Source organism: Chelon labrosus, assembly GCF_963514085.1.
Source record: "Chelon labrosus genome assembly, chromosome: 22".
NCBI classification, from domain to species: Eukaryota; Metazoa; Chordata; class Actinopteri; order Mugiliformes; family Mugilidae; genus Chelon; species Chelon labrosus.
In genome coordinates, this window is record NC_140355.1 from 1,288,114 (window position 1) to 1,305,113 (window position 17,000).

Here is a 17,000-nt window from a genome sequence, read left to right on the forward strand (position 1 = left end):
AATACTCAGGTTTGAATAAGTCAAAAATCCAATCTGCTTTCAAGTCTATCACAAATACACAAATAATGGCAGCAATTCAAATGATTCTGTAATGACTGAGGAAAATAAATGCACTGGAAACAAACTGGACCAAAAGTGAATTCTAGCATACTCAAGACCTAAGTATAATCAAGACCTAATAAAAAACTTAGTTCAGTATCATACCCTGTGCATTCACCAGCGGTCCTACCTGCTGATTTACCTATTAATTCCTGAAACAGCTGAGTGTTTAATAAACTGAAACCACAGGTATAAACGCAGAGTATTCTTCCAGCTTTCCATGCGTGCATATGAGATGGAGTGCAGTGAACTGGTTGTCATCCTGTGGAGGAGGGACGCTGTCCACAGTCCTGATCCTGCAGCTGTTCACGGTGCTGAAACTCCAGCCAATGAGCACACGTAGTCACCCAGCTTCACCTGTGTCTGTGTTTAGATGAACACCCATGTTTCTGCACATAGTGTGTCACCCCTAGTATTTGACAGGAGAATAATAATAGTCATACACAATAAGTTCAGTCTAGTTTTCTCATATCATCGCTTTTGAGTTAGTCTTAGTTATTCTCAATTCTATTTTTGATCTAAGAGTTTTCCCTGACTGTTTTTGTATCACCTGTGTTGAGGTTGTAAACTAGGGCTTTGTGTGTATATATATGTATATAAGTCTATAAGCTTATATATAAGTCTATAAACTCATAAAAAGCTCTGTTTAGTTTTCAAGGCTATGATGGCATTAAGAGTTTTTGTGAATTATTTGATTAAAAAGTTGATTTAGTTCTACTTTAGGAACCACTCATGCTTTAGTGTTCCTGCGCCAATTTTCCAGGGATGGGTTGCATCAGTTTGGATTTATCGAGTCAGGCTGAACATATGACATATTCTTTTTTTGTGATGCAGTCTCTGGTATGGTAAATTACACCAGTAGAAGGAGCTGTTGTATTAAACACAGCCACAGCAGTCTCTGACACACAGCTGCCTGGTCTGGATATTATCTACATGTCTCGATACCTATGGATGGCATCCAGCAATTTAAAGGACTCCTACCACCCAGCACACAAACTGTTTGACATGCTCCTGTAAAGGAAGGGATAATGGTCCATTAGGATACAAACCTCAAGACTGTTTCACAGTAAGGTCTGCACTGGAGTCTGTTACTTTATAGACCTGTGCCACATTACCTGTGCAATAGTGTTTCTTTATCATGTGCAACACACTATTCTTGATTCCTATACTCTGTGTGCGTGAGCTGCATGCGTATGTATGCATGTCAGATCTGTCATTTTTTTCAGGTGCGCGTCAGAATGTCATTGACTGCACCATGCATTGACAGTAAAACAAATGTTAATCTTAATTTTCTTCTTGTTCACAAACTGGATACCCACTACTGTGATTCCAACACTGAATGTCAAATAGATAATAGATGGTGGCAGACAGTCCTTATTGGGAATCGAACTGGAGTTGCTGTGATTCAGACAACCAAGCTATGTGGATGCCCTAAACCTTACATCTTGCAGCCAAAATTTTACTGTTGTTTATTTTTTATTTTTCCACTGGGATATGTTGTAATTATTAATATCTATTAGACATATGTATCTTTGTATCTTATCTCTGCATGTCCTCTGCATCCATTTGTTTGTCTGCTTTAATTATAACTGCTGTGACACTATAAAAAGAACTGTAAGTAATTGCTTGCCTTGAGAACACTCTTGTTTTGTTGTTTTATTGTTGATAAGCATTAAGTGATCAAGTGTTTGTAATTAGCATTTCTCAAGAAACTAATAATAAATACAGGTGGTGCAATGAGTTCATGTAGATAATCAATTTCCTAGTAAGTACTTTCTAGAGCTACTGTACATTTATGTATCCTGTTTGCTTTTATTATCATATGTGATCTATTCTCAAGGGTAAGGGAGGACTATTCAGTTGGTTTCTGTCTGCAGCTTCACCGCTAGATGTCAGTAAATCCTTGACTATCTGTAGGGTGAGTGAACTATGATCTCTTTTTATATCTGCCTTATGTCCTGTTGTCCTGTAACTCTTCTAATCAATTATGCAGATTAATCCAGATTAATTCCTTGTGTGTTGCTCATGACCTGCTCAGGATTTGGTGTTCCTTAAGGTAAAGTGTCACTGTCACAGTTTTAGAGCGAATGGGTCTATGCTCAGTTTTATTTTGTGTTTCAGCAATATTCCAGTTACTCTGGCTTCTGATTTTACATGTGCACAAATTTAGTGTGTAGGTTTGTGTAGCACACCATCTGCTGCCTGATTAACTTGTGCCTACGGTTTAACACATAGCAGACCAGCTTTATGAAATAGCACAACTCCCAGGTCAGCTAACTAGCTCTTAGCTCGTTAGTTCTAATGGTAACTTGTGAATGTGCTGATATTTGTGTTTTATTATACATTATGAAATGATTTCATAACAGAGGTTTTCTGAGCTTACGCAATTAAATTGTGCACAAATAGTCAAAATGAATAGGAAGCTGCCTGCTTAGTAATGTTTATTACAGAAGCAACAGCCAATGATAGTTCAGTGCATCCCACAAGTGGAAAGTTAACTGTAACTTCTGAAAGTCCAGAGTGCTAAGGAAGTCAGCATTTTCCATTCTAGTTTCTTATTTTAAGAAACAAACAGATAAATATATCATATACATTGCAACTACAGTTATATGCAATAATACATGAAAGTCTGAATACACTGGAAGTCTGAATACTTGGAATTAAGCTGGTGTATAATAGTATACAAGAATATGGAGTAAAAATGATGACTGCATAACCCTGCTGACAAATTAAAAATATGGCTATTAAATTGCATAACAGACAGGGGTTACTTTAAATGTTCATATCAAATCTAAATATATGGCCTAACCATGCAGAGAAAGCTTCCAACATGTCCTAAAATGCTGGTGACTTTGAAGGCAAGCACATTACCAAAAGCTTAACATTGTGATGGCATGTCAAACTTTTGTAGTGTTAAACCCACGGTCAAGTGTCCAAGAGGGTCCTGAAAGCTGGAATGGAAGAGACAGAACAAAGACCAGGCAGCAGAAGATGTTTGAACTTTTGGTCCTTTGAGTTTGGATGCTGATAGAAAACCCAAGAGCCTCAGCATCTGGATGAAGTTCACAGGCGGTCAGAGCTTCTGCAGGGATATGGGCTAGCTTTACTTGATCCAGGAGCTTGGGGCACTTCTGGCAGGAACTGAGGTATCCAGGCTGCTCAGGGTTCCAGCAGAAAGTGGATGCAAGCTTCATTTATTGGCAGTAGCTAGACAGTACAAGAATGAATGCTCCCCTCCTTCAGTTTGAGAATGGAATATAAGCTAGTGTGCTACTGTAACCAGCATGATGGTACAAGCGGAATATTTAATCCTGACTTTTTTTGTGTGTCTATCAATAGGCAAGGCTAGATTTTAAATTAAATAAGGACTGGGTTTCCTAAACATGGCCCAGACCAGAATAAACTCCACAGTGATTCAATTTAGGCTTTAGGATTGCCTGATACATGTGATATGAGGGTAACACAATAAGGAACAGACAACACAAACCAAGCATCCTTTCATTAAACAATAAAGTATTTCCACCTGTTGGGAAAAACCACATCTTTTCATCTGTATTCCTGTCTTACTCCCCAGATCCCTCGGTTTGTGTGTGAGATCCATGCAAAGACAGGAGGAATATCAGCTTGTTGCTTCAGTCCCCGCATGGTCACTGGAGCTGAAAGACGTATAAAGCAGTAGGGCTGTATCACAGCATACGAGAAAGTGGAATGAAAATTTTGACTGAACAACCCTATTGACATATATTGGTGAAAGTCATGGTCATCACATATTTAAATGTCATTACTGAGTGGAGTTAATAAGTTGAAGGAAAAATCTAAAATTTGTGATTTAACCAGAGAAATTATTCATCACTTACAAAAATGCTTGTCACTAAAGAAAAAAAAATGCTTTTCCATTTAAGGACTGATACCATATTGAGTTGTCTTCAACTATTCATGTGTCACAGACAAATCATTCATGACTCCATCATCAGATTAATGCAGTCATATTTCCCATTGCAGCGATGTGTACGTCGCTGCAATGGGAAATAATGTACTAGTAAATAGTTAAATGACCCTTACTAGTCCTCCTCCTCCTGCTGTACAACCCCAGGGTGCTGGATTGGGTGTGAAACCCTCTGTGCATTGTAAGCAGCCTGCCCGACTCCATGTAGGTAACTGGCTTTACAGTGCTGCCCCTTTTCAACATAAAAGAATGGCAATTAACATCAAATTGTGAAAGTCATGTAACCAGAGCTGGAAGCATGTTTGATGCCTTCTTATATATGGTCCAGTACCACCATATTGAATTGAAAGCCTTTATTGTCATTATACACGGTACAATGAGATTTAAAGAGCATCTCCTTAAAGTGCACACAGCAAAAACATACAATAAAAACATATAAATACGCAGTAAAAAAGACACAAACAGACAGACAGAATAATCACCAATAGTGTCAGTGTGTGTCTGAGAGTAATGCTCAGTCTTCATACTTCTCAGTCATTTGATTATACAGCTTGTTAGGCTTATGCACCGGCAAACCCGTTCGTCTCCTAAGTTTTTTTTTAGTTTTTTTTTTTACATGGAATAGCATGTCTACCTTACAACCACTCAATGTTCACCATAGTTTAGTTCAGTTAAGGGCTAATCATCCTCTGCAGAGGCTGAATGTGCTCAGTGTTATGATAATCCTTCAAGTAAATGAGATGCATTTAACTGTATGTACAAAACTGATAGTTGTGTTATATTTAACTGTATACAAGTAAAAGGGTCATCCTCCTGGAAGAATGAATGTCCTCAGTTAGTAAATATAAATCAGTTAGTCAGTATATGAATTCCGGCATCAGTCAAAAAATGAAGATAAATTGAAAAATCATTTTGAACCATCATCAGGTATCCATTACCATTCACAACATGCCAGATTTCATGGCGATCTAGTTTTCGGGATTTCCTGGCCTGAGCTAAACTATTGAGTAGATGGACTGGTGTTCCTACTGGTTTATGAGCAGACTTCACTGGTTAAATCAGTACAGTGACACAACCTTAAATCAAAGTGTATTTATGTATTGTTCAAACGGTACTCAGAACATTTTGTAGAATTTTTTGATGATCTGAGTCATAGGAAAGGTGGCATGGTTCTGCTTTTCAGTTCTGTATTGTTTTCATTTCAAAGCCAAAATCTTTGCCTAGAACAGCCTTAGTGAGCATCCACAGCTAACATGGCCTTAATGCTTTAATAAGATGCTGAGTTTGTCTGGAGGACAAGGGCTTTAGGAAGGAGGATAGGTTCTAGCTATCCTCCTGTGTATCTAACTCGGGATTTCCGCTCTCAAGCACACTGTTTGAGAAGCACCTCAGTGGGATTTAGAGGAGAAAATATGAACCATGTGTGTTTAGATGGAACAGAGCAGAATCCAACGTCCAAATTGTTTTGCTGCATTTGGGTAGTCTTTTGGTCTCGTTTGTTGGTTTCGGCCTCATTGACGAAGTCCTGTGAGTTTTCAGTGTGGTGAGGTTTACTGGTGATTGGTGACTCAAAATTTCTTGTGAAATGAAGTAAATAAAATCCCTAATGCAAACATAAATTACTCTGGTTAGTGCATACCTTTGACAAATATCCCAACTTGTAAACTCTTCTTCCTTGGCCCCAGTGATGCTCAGAGGATGATCGGGTTTTGATTGTTTTTCTAGCTGGAGAATCCATTCAAAAAAATTTTTGTCTCTGGACTTTCCATGTGAGGGATATTTGGACATTATTTCATTAGCTGCTGCAGACCAGATGTGACAAAGCATCTGTCTTGTATGTTGATGTTGTATATTAATGTATGTTAACAAGTAATGCTGTCTGCCTTGAGATACTTGACTGGCGTGTGTGTCCACAGAAGGGCATGTGCTACTGCTTATCTTTCATCAAAAATACTTCCACAGGATTTAAAAAGGATGATGAAGAGATGTGTCTAATGTTAATTTCCTTTTCGACAACGGCGCAACAAGGTTGACTGCACCTCTGGTAATTTGCCCGTGGTTGTGAGAGCTCCCAACCAATGGAACTGGTCTGTGGCTGAAATTAATAAGTCCACCCTGTGCTTAACACACATGTCTAAGAGCAATGTCTGTTGTTAGCTATGTGTAAAATAATGGAATGACTGGAATTAATTGGATGGATTAATACATTTCATTTCAGCTTCTGTAACCGCTTGTCCTGTGAAGGGTCGTGGGGGGCTGGAGCCTATCCCAGCTGTCATTGGGTGAGAGGCGGGGTACACCCTGGACAGGTCACCAGTCTATCACAGGGCTAACACAAAGAGACAGACAACCATTTCATTTCATTTCTTTCTTTTGAAAAGCAGTATAATGAGTACAACATAACTTTATAGTATGTTTTTAATATTTTAACATTAGATGTCATAAAAAAATATGTTTGAATCATAATGTATACTAATTAGCTGACATTATGAAATAAAATCTGTATGGTTCAGTTTTTAAATTAAAGTATTATTAAGACATAAGTTGTTTTCAAATTGTTTATGAAAAAGTTCAGTTTGATTTATTTCTTAAATAGCTTAATAATTTAATAATTTAATAATTTATATACATAGTTTACACAAGCAAATTATTTAGATATTTTATAATGATTTATGTAATATTTATATTCACTGTATACGAGTGAATAGTCATTCAGTCATGTGGCCTCTAAATATTTTGCATAGTGCAAGGTTTGCAGTGTAAAGCCTAAGCTGTCTAAGTATTCATTTCTTGTTTTCACAGTCACAACGGAGTTACTATAGACATATCCAAGTTAACTTTATTTGTTGTAACTTCCATCTTTTTACAGTGAACATGTTTCAGACTTCCAAGGCTACATCTTTATTAGAGAACCTTTCCCCTCTCCTCTCCAGAGACCTGTGCTTATCCCCCAACTAATAACAAACCAATCAATACATGGAGTAAATTTAATGCCTTGGAACCATGTGACCACCCCGGGATTCAACCTTACTGTGGGAAGAGACACAAAGTGCTTCAAGTGAAAAATTACTTTGGTTATTTCTTCACCTTTGAGGTCTTTGAGGAAGCTTTCATAAAAAGCCAGACACATAAAGATATCATTAAAAAGCTTTTATTACCTCCTCACCTGAAAGGTGACTGAAGGGAGAGTGTACAGTAAGCTCTGCAGCTGAGAGAAAGGCTGTTGCACATCTGTTCTTCCTCATGACATCCAGAAGCTCAGATCCAGTAGGAACAGAAGCAGAATTCATATGCTGAACATAAACAAATAAAAGTATTTTTTTAGCTCTTGGGACAAGCAGAATAAGCTGACACCAGTTATTACACACACAATTACACAAAGGGAATGTATTGAAACATGATAGTAAAGCTCAGTAAAATATCTGCCTTTTCAGTTGCTCTACTGTGTTCACCAGCGATCTTGAAGTGTAGAAGCTGCTGCTGAGATAGTTTTCAGCGTAACCGTCAGAGTCTTTCCACTGGAAAGAACAACAGAGAACTGGGGATTGCAGAGACAAAAAAGGTGTGCCTTATTATTACCACATTACAATATAAGAATAAGAATAAGTTTTATTGTCTTTGTCTACTGAAAAAACATGAAATACAGTGTAGGTTCAGAAGCAAGAAAAAAAAAACTATAGCAGCAATACACAATAAAATACAATAACAGCACACAGTAAGTGAATGTAATTAGTATAAGGGTGAATGAAAGTGACGTTGGTATAGAACAGTAAACTGGTATAGCAGCAAGTGTAAATGATGCACATATAGCCATAGTAGTGCAAATTTGTCTATAAAGTGCAGGCGGACTGGGGAATAGGTGTGGGGGCTATTGCACAACAGTCCTTCGAAAGACTGGTTGAAGGTGTGAGGGATTCAACAGCTTGACGGCAGAAGTTGTTTTTTAGTCCATTAGTTTTGGATTTGATGTCTCTGTATCTCTTCCCAGAAGGCAGTGCAGTAAGCAGTCTATATACAGGGTGGCTGTAATCCTTGGAAATGTGACTGCCTTTCTTCTGGAGTCGGCCAGTGTAAATGTCTCTGAGGAGGGGAAGTGGTGAGACGATGGTCCGCTCTCCCGCCCTCACCACTTGCTGCAGGTCCTTCCTGTTCTCCTCTGTGCAGCTGCTGAACCACACAGTGGAGTAGGTCAGAATGCTCTCTGTAGCTGACCTGTAGAACTTTGATAGGAGGCGCTGAGAGAGGTGAGTGCACCTTAGCTTTCAGAGGAAATAAAATCTTTGTTGGGCCTTGCTCACCTGGTGAGAGATGTGTGAAGCCCAGGTGAGGTCAGCAGAGATGTGAACACCAAGGAACTTAAAGCTATCCACCCTCTGAACCTGTTCTTCCTGTATACAGATGGCAGACTGTTGAGTGTGTTTAGATTTACTGAAGTTTTGAGGTATTTAAGTCATTAAGGTTATTGTCACCACAGCACTGCACAAGATGCTGAACCTCTTCTCTGTAGGCTGACTCATTGAGTAGATGTCAGTCCTACAACAGTGGTGTTGTCAGCAAATTTGACAATGGTGTTGGTGGAATGAATGGAAGAACAAACATGGGTGAATAGTGAGTAGAGAAGAGGGCTGAGGACACAGCCCTGTGGGACACCAATGTTAAGGATGAGGCTGAATTCAATTCAATTTTATTTATATAGCGTCAATAACAATACAAATCATCTCAGACACTTTACAAAACCCGGCCTGAAACCCCCAGAGCAAGCCTGAAGGCGACGGTGGCAAGGAAAAACTCCCTTTTAGCTCATACGGAGGGACCCATCTGCCTAAGGCCAGCTGGGTAATAATGAACAATGAATAATGCCATGTTCCCCATCCTGACATTCTGGGGTCTATTGCTCAAGAAGTCCAGCATCCAGCAGCACAGTGACTTCCTTTCTTCAACCCAAGTTGCTTAGTTTTCAAACCAGTTTGTGGGAGTAAGGTTCTGATTATTTCCAACTACACTCATGTCACATCACTATGAGTGTTCTTGTATTTTAGCATCGGTTGGTGCTCCAACTGGTTGCTAAGGCATACACATGGCGTAAACCACCAGTCCTCATGCCAGTGCCAGCTGGTGACAAACATCTTTCAGGCACACCTGAAACAGTGGGTCACCGAAGGACAAGCTTCTCTTACACACTCCTGGCACTGTGGCATACTGCTAATGTAGCTGCAGACAGGTGTCAACCATCTTAAATGTTTATGACCAAGCCCTTTTCCCTGTGTGCTGCTGATGTCATCAGGAGCCTGCTGTTATTAATGAATAATGTCTGGCAGCTGGAACTTAGGTTTCACTGCAAGTTCAGGCCTAAAATTATTCCATAGCTTCAAATGATCTCAGCAGAGGGTGAGAATGAGTTCCTCATAAAACAATAAACAAATCAGAGTCACAAGTCAGGGAAACAACTCATATTACAGGCCACAACATGGTCACAGGAGCCTCGATGACAGACTGATCGAGGCCTACCCACTGGCCAAGCTTAATACTCCAATATTTGGTTCATGTAGCACAGCAGTATTTGCTTTGGAAGTGTATACCATATGAAACAGCATCCTTATACACAGCTCAACCACAATTTAAGTCATTAAAGATGAAGGAATTGAGGCTTTCGACAGGCTGCTACAGACTCCAAAGGCGGGGCTACACACTGAAGAAAGCAGACTGTTCCCCATGAAAGAGGACATCGTCACAGCAGCAAACACCATCTATTAATGTTCACATGAGTGCCCTCTATTGACTGTAGTAACTATGACAGGAGATATCGTTTGTAATGAAGACATGAAGTCCACTGCGTGAGGAGCTTACCAGGTACTTCCAGATTTTTCAGCAAAGTTTATGTGCCTTCACCTGTAAATTTATATTTAGCCTAGATTTTTAACTTGCAACATTTAGACAACCATAATGTGCATACAATTTAGAATACGCTAAATTATTTCTTCTTCTGTGATATGTTTGACGCAACTGGAAAAGAGAACCACACACTTCCTTTTTGACTTTTTATAATCACTGATGACTCTACAGATGTTGGCCAAGTGTCAGTATTTATTTTCATTGGAGAAGGCTTCCTTTCTCACCCCTGGTAAAGAGGTTATGTAAGTCCAGATGGCAATATGAAAGCTTACTGTTTCCTTTATAAAATGGCTACTTGAAGACAACACAGGAAATCACTACAAATTGGGGAGAGTACTGAACAGCAACAAGATTTATTTTTTTCTAATTATATATGATTGTCAGTGAATTCTCTGATCAAATTTGTGATCACTTCCCAATCAGAGCAGAGCAATCTGCATCCTCGAGTTTAGTAAATAAATTCTGTATAGCCACTGGCACATATTTTGCTGATTTATTAGAATGTTAACTAGATTTTGAAATGTTATTAGTTATCTACCAGCTTACAGCTGGTACTAAGCAAACTGACTTTGCCTTCACGATGAAAGCTGAGGTTCATATGAATGTACACTTTCACATCCTCTTGCTTAAATCTCTGCACACGTGATAAAGTTAAAACTTGTCTTTAACCAAAGCTGAATGCCCTTAACCTTTGTGCCAAAATTACGTAGGGGCAAATAAAAAGGACAATAAACGCAGACTATAGAGCACAACAAGGAGTACCTTTATGCTTTCATTTTTTCAGATATTAAAAGTAATCTGTGTGATATTTAAAAACTAATATTTGACATTTTGTTTCAGAGAATGCTGTTTGGTGTGCTTTGTGTATGCTTAAAAACGAAGGTAAAAGGAGTCTTACAAGTGGTGAAAACCATAAAGTGTAAAAAGTGTGCACAGTGACCTGCCCTCTGGCAGCCATTTATCTGTCTCAGGCACAGACACAATCAGGACAGAGTGTTTCTGTCTGAGGTGAGGAGAAGTATGGTACTAATGTGACTGAGGGCAACAGGTTCCAGAAATCAGTAGTGTTTCCATATCTGTGAGGACCAAAGTGTCGGCCAACTGCTAAGCTACTTCAGACGGCACAGTTGTCCTCAGGGTAGCAAGCTGTATCATGACTGAGAGGCTGCTTGGCCAGATTGACTGCTCTGTTAGCTCACACCTGTGATGTCAGATTACTGTGGTGATAAGATGCAGAAAAATGGCATGTTGTCAGAAACTGTCTCACAATGCAGCGCAGTGGGCTCACAGCAGAGCCTCGGGGGACATCAGACACTCACTATTTATCTCATATTTACATGAGAGTTCCAAGAATGTGGCATGTGTGAGGATTAGGATTCCTGTAGGTGAGATCAAATCTGAAGATAAGTGAAGAGACAAAACTACCTCCATTCATGTTTAACATTTAACAAAGCTCACCTGCCCTTCACTGCAACAGACCCAGAATGTTTGCCCCAAAATGTCCTTTAACGGCACATACTGTGTTATCTTAGAGAATGCCATACATGGAAAGAAACAGTTGAAAGTGCTGGTGAGGTTTGTCCACATTAAGTTTATTTTTCTGTACCTCTGTACCATTCAACAGAAATGAATGAGAAATGAGAGAATATGGGTGTGAGACATGGTGTGTCTGCAGAGTCAGTGCATCTCATCTGTTGTTAACAAGGCATACTGTAGGAACTTTGAGTTTTCTAATCACAGAGTTGACTATGCGAGGGTATACCTGCAACAATCTGCATATATCAGATACTGTATACAGTATTATATGTATATTATATCTATTCATTTGTCTTTACCTGATATGCTTTAGGTATCAAACTTCAAAACATCTGAATGATACTTTAATGCTACTTACAGTGAAATCAGTGGAAATCTGATATTCTGATATTCCAAACAACTGTAAATCTTGGGAAAATACAGTGCAGTACATTAGTGTGAAGCTTTTGTACTGAGATGTTTTTGTAATTGTAATTTAATATGGGTGTGAAAACTAGAAACACTTCAGGAGAAGTGGAGTGGCAGTAAATTAACAGCCAGCCAACTGGCAAATGCTTGCATCAGCATGTGTCTAAAGGTGCAAGTGCTGATATTATAATTCAGGATAAGTGGGATTATGAATGGGGAAAGAAGTCAGTCTGGATAACCACATCATTACAGCTCAATCACTTGTTTCTGGTATTATTATTTTTTTTAAAAGATGTCTACAAATGAAATTCAGCTGTAAACAGACAGGAAGATATTTATGCTGGTCTTGGGGACCATAGGTGCTTCTGAATACTGAGGATTTGCACAATTGTTTGCTTGTGCATGTTCGACTCGGATGTACAGCTTTGAAGACAGGAGGGTGAAGTACGGTCATTTTATAGTCATCTACATCACTGGTATAAACCTGGACAGACTTACAGTAATATACAAGGTATATCCTTCTGTTGATTAAAATCTGGAAGGTAGATGTGCTCTCACACTGCCTATGAAACAATGGCAGAAGAGAAACCTTCCAAACAAAACTAAATATTGGACCAAGCAGCTCAGATGGTTGAATTATTATTTAGACTCACATCAGACAGTGAAAAGAAATATATATTATATAATCTGCAGACAGGCAAGATGGTTAGCACTGATGCCTCACAGTGAGAAGGTCCCGGGTTCGAATCCATGGGCCGACTGGGTCTTTCTGTGTGGAGTTTGCATGTTCTCCCTGTGTCTGCGTGGGTTCTCTCCAGGTACTCCAGCTTCCTCCCACCGTCCAAAGACATCCTCGTTAGGGTCATTGGTGATTCTAAATTGGCCGTGGGTGTGAATGTGAGTGTGAATGGTTGTCTGTCTCTGTGTTAGCCCTGAGATAGACTGGAGACCTGTCCAGGGTGTACCCTGCCTCTCGCACAATGACAGCTGGGATAGGTGCCAGCAGACCCCCCGTGGTCCTTCACAGGAACAAGCGGTTACAGAAGATGGATGAATGAATGAATAATCTGCAGACATCTTTGCCATACCACTAGTCAATTTGCAAATGGTCAACAACGTGTTTAAGAACATTATGACTATCTTCCACAGAGTTGTTTATTTCCCATAACTGAAAGAGATGGAGGAAATGAATTTTAATACCCAAAGATAGGTATCATAGAAACCATAACACATTTATTCAATATAGAACGAAACAAACAACATGGTCAAATGTGCAAAGGCATGATATGAGAATATGTTTTCTCACATGCACACCCTTTTGCCTGGCAACAAATAGAATTTAGACTTAGACCATACAGTCCAGTATGAGTTACACAGATCAGGCATAACATTCCTAATATTGTGTAGGTCTCCCTTGTGCCTTGACAGATGTATGTTTGTGTCATTTCTCCTGCTGTTCTCTTCTCTCTTTTCTGTCTCTACCCGGCTGGCCTTAGGCAGATGGGTCCCTCCATATGAGCTGAGTTCTGTCAAGGTTTCTTCTTGTTAAAATGGAGTTTTTTCTTGCCACCGTTGCCTTCAGGCTTGCTCTGGGGGTTTCAGGCTGGGTTTCAGATTGGATTTTGTAAATAAAATTAAGTTGAATTGAATTGATCAGTGTATATCACATGCTGAAATACTGCAAGACACCAGAATCAGCTGCATTTGAGTCAGCACTTACAGGACTGTGAAACTGTGAACAAAAGTGCTGCTGCCACTGAGCAGGATCCAAACAAAATAAAAGTAACCTAACACAGAAAAACAGAATCAGTCCAAAAAGGAGTTGGAAAGCCAAAATACAAGGAGACACCAAACAGATAAAGTGACAAAGAACCAGGCCAGAGACAAGGGACTATGCTGACAATACACAACAGTGTCTTTTAAAACAAGCAAGGTATGCCTCAACTTCTCTCTGTGCCTGTAAGCAATAAATAAATGGATGATTTTTTGTTTTTTAAACTAAATCAGGGTAATACTGAAATCCTGTTAGGTGGCCAATAAAATATAAACAGAACAACTGATTAAATTGATATATTTTTCATAAATACTATCGTTATTTACTTATTACTTAAAGTGAGCTTAATGAAGGGTCCTATGAGCATGATTTGTCACCTTGGCCTCTGAATCACCTGGGAAATGTTTGCCAGTAACATAGAGTCCAAACGTTGTTGGGCGGCAGGTTTCATCGTGCAGAAAGCCACTGACATCTGTCTCACTCTGTATCTTCCACCTGACTGAACTCAAACCACGAGCTGTCTTTGTGTGTTGCCGCATATACGCATCACTTTTTTATGATCAATTGTTTGGCAAAGAGACGACTGTTTGTCTTTCACCCAGCGGCTTGACGGAGCGGAACAAATTAAGTTATTCCACTCATGTTCACTCACAGCTCATACAAAGAAGAGGACAGGATTTGTTGCATAGTAGGTAAATATTGTTGCTGCGTGCACGTCAGTCATGAAGGCAAGTCAAGAGGGAGGTGTACTACATGCACTGTTAGTGACCTTGATACACCATGTGCATTTGGAAGCTCTAAAATCTAAATCACACTGCTGGCTATACCAGATTTAAATCTGATATGTGAGTGTTTGCAGGACGTGTCTGGGCTGTGTAACTGATTCTTTCTGGTGTGCTGCACTGTGTTAATGTGTGTACCAATATAATTTAGACAATAAACTCTACTTAAAAGTGAACCAGAAATTAGTGATATAACATGTTGTAGTCTGAGCTTAAAACTGACCCCAGATACAGTATGTATCAGGGCACATCTTGTTATTTGTTCCCTGGCTTTAGTCTTTAAGTTAACTAGTTAACTGGACATTTACCTCCACCCAGTGTGGGAAGAAGATTGGTTTTAAGGACAAACAAATTCATTTCAAAAACGCCTGTTGTGGAAACTGTCCATGCACAAAATAATGTTACTCCTGCAAATATCCTGCTGTGAGACCATGAAATTCTAAAATGTAGATGGTAGATAACTATTTTTTACTTAGTAACAGCTGGGTATCAAACTAACTCTGAAACTGCGTATGACACAGTTTACCTCTCTGAAGGGAGGACAACATCAAACACTGAGTTAATTTATATGTTATAAACTTAAATGTATATCTGTACACAGTTCTCTTGCTTTGTAGACATTAATATGGATCCTATTGCTCTATGAAGATGCAGATATTTAATAAACTCAGTGGATATATACCTACCGACAGTTAGACTAAGCATAATGAACTCCAGCAGATGTTAACATTTTGTTTATTCATCTACTCACATTCATCTACTTACAGATTCTTCATCACGGTAAATTGGTATTTTGACATTTCCATCTTGTAGATGCGAAATCAAATATTTAGGCAGGGGTCTAACTTTTGATTCAGCAGAATCAAGCAGAAAACTAAAGCTCAAGGAGCTATGGGGTGGGGGTGCCTGGTCTGGTCTAGGTGGGTGCTACATCTCTAAGTAACATCCGCATGAATGCCAGGTCCAAAAGCTTCCCAGCAGAACAATGAATTGCCACAAGACAGTCAATGTTATTTACTTCACCCGTCAGTGTTCATAATGTTATGCCTGACCGGTGGATACGATGCCTTGAGGGGACAAAAAAAAGAGAGCAAAAGTCAAAAAAGGGATCGGTGACTAATGGACAGCAGTCCTCCTTCAGGGTGCTGCTGCAGTAGATGAGAGGGGGAAGTATAAGAAAAGTGCAACCATGTCGAGAGAAGCAGCAGCTTATCAAGATAGATCTCAATGTAGGTTGGGAAGGAACGAGGTGCAGCACAAATGCCGAACGGATTGCTGTCAGGATGATGGAGGAGCTGGCCAGGTGTTTCCTAACACCTCACAGTGTTACACACCTCAGGCAAAGCTCTCACCTGAAGATTGCTGTGAATTCCTCCCCTCTTTTTTCCTTCTCACTCTTTGTACTACTTCACTCGTTTCCACATCATTTATCTCCGCTAGTCTCCCCGACGATGTCCTCTCCTTTTTCTGCTTCTCTGAAATAGAGACATCAGGATTTTTTAACAGAAGGCTTGAGGATTCTGTTGTTGGTTTACCCTGCAATCACAAATCACCAGCACAGGTGACACAAATGCTAATTTGTCAGAAATGCCTTTGCTCAATGCTAGTGCTAGAAAATACCACCAATATCAGATGAAGGTCTCCTGTATTATGCGTTTCATTAGTAAAAATGTTGTTAATTTGCATATACAAAATAAATTTGGGCCCGATTGTGCTGTTGGGGGAATGGTCACAAAAGGATTAATTCTTTAGGATATGCATGGCAATTACAAGGAAACATGTTTTGAGATTTCTTTCCTTTAGACAAAGTGTGTATGAGTCGAGTTTTGGATAGAGACATCACTGGATGGAGGCAAATGATGGCTTGTCAACAGGTTATTAACTTTCCACCTGGAGCCATAAACTGAACTGGTGTTCAGTCAGGTGTCAAGTGGACTGGCAAGTGGACCCAGGACACTTAGATAGTGCTGTAGGCTGTAACCCAAATTTAAGTAATATGTTTGCTGTGCCTGCATTAATATTCCAAAGAATGTCTGCTTCATTTAGCCTGACACACAGCGTGATAGCTTCTTTGTTTTTGCTTCCTCATTTGAGTATCATAAGGGGAGCTAACTTCACTAGTGCATGGGCGATTATCTTTCAGCTGGCAACAAGTTATTTAATCCCAACTGATTCAATGTGTAGCTTCTCATTTCTTAAACAACCATGTCTAAAGACACATCCTGTGGTTGTGGAAAACATGTTAGTCTGTTTGAGAAGGGTCAAATCATTGGCATGCATCAAGCAGAGAAAACATCTAAGGAGATTGTAGAAACTACTAAAATTGGGTTAAGAACTGTCCAACGCATTATTAAAAACTGGAAGGATAGTGGGCAACCATCGTCTTTTAGAAAAGACTCAGAAAGAATTGTGATAATTTTGGAGGTCACCAGGAACCATCAGTGCATTGTGTTTGTGTTGTGTAGTGTTTGGTGCCATTTAGCAAATCTAAACTGAACAATAGAACAATATTACACCCACAGCATTTCGACATGTCAGCATTCATAGCCTCAGTACGCTGCTA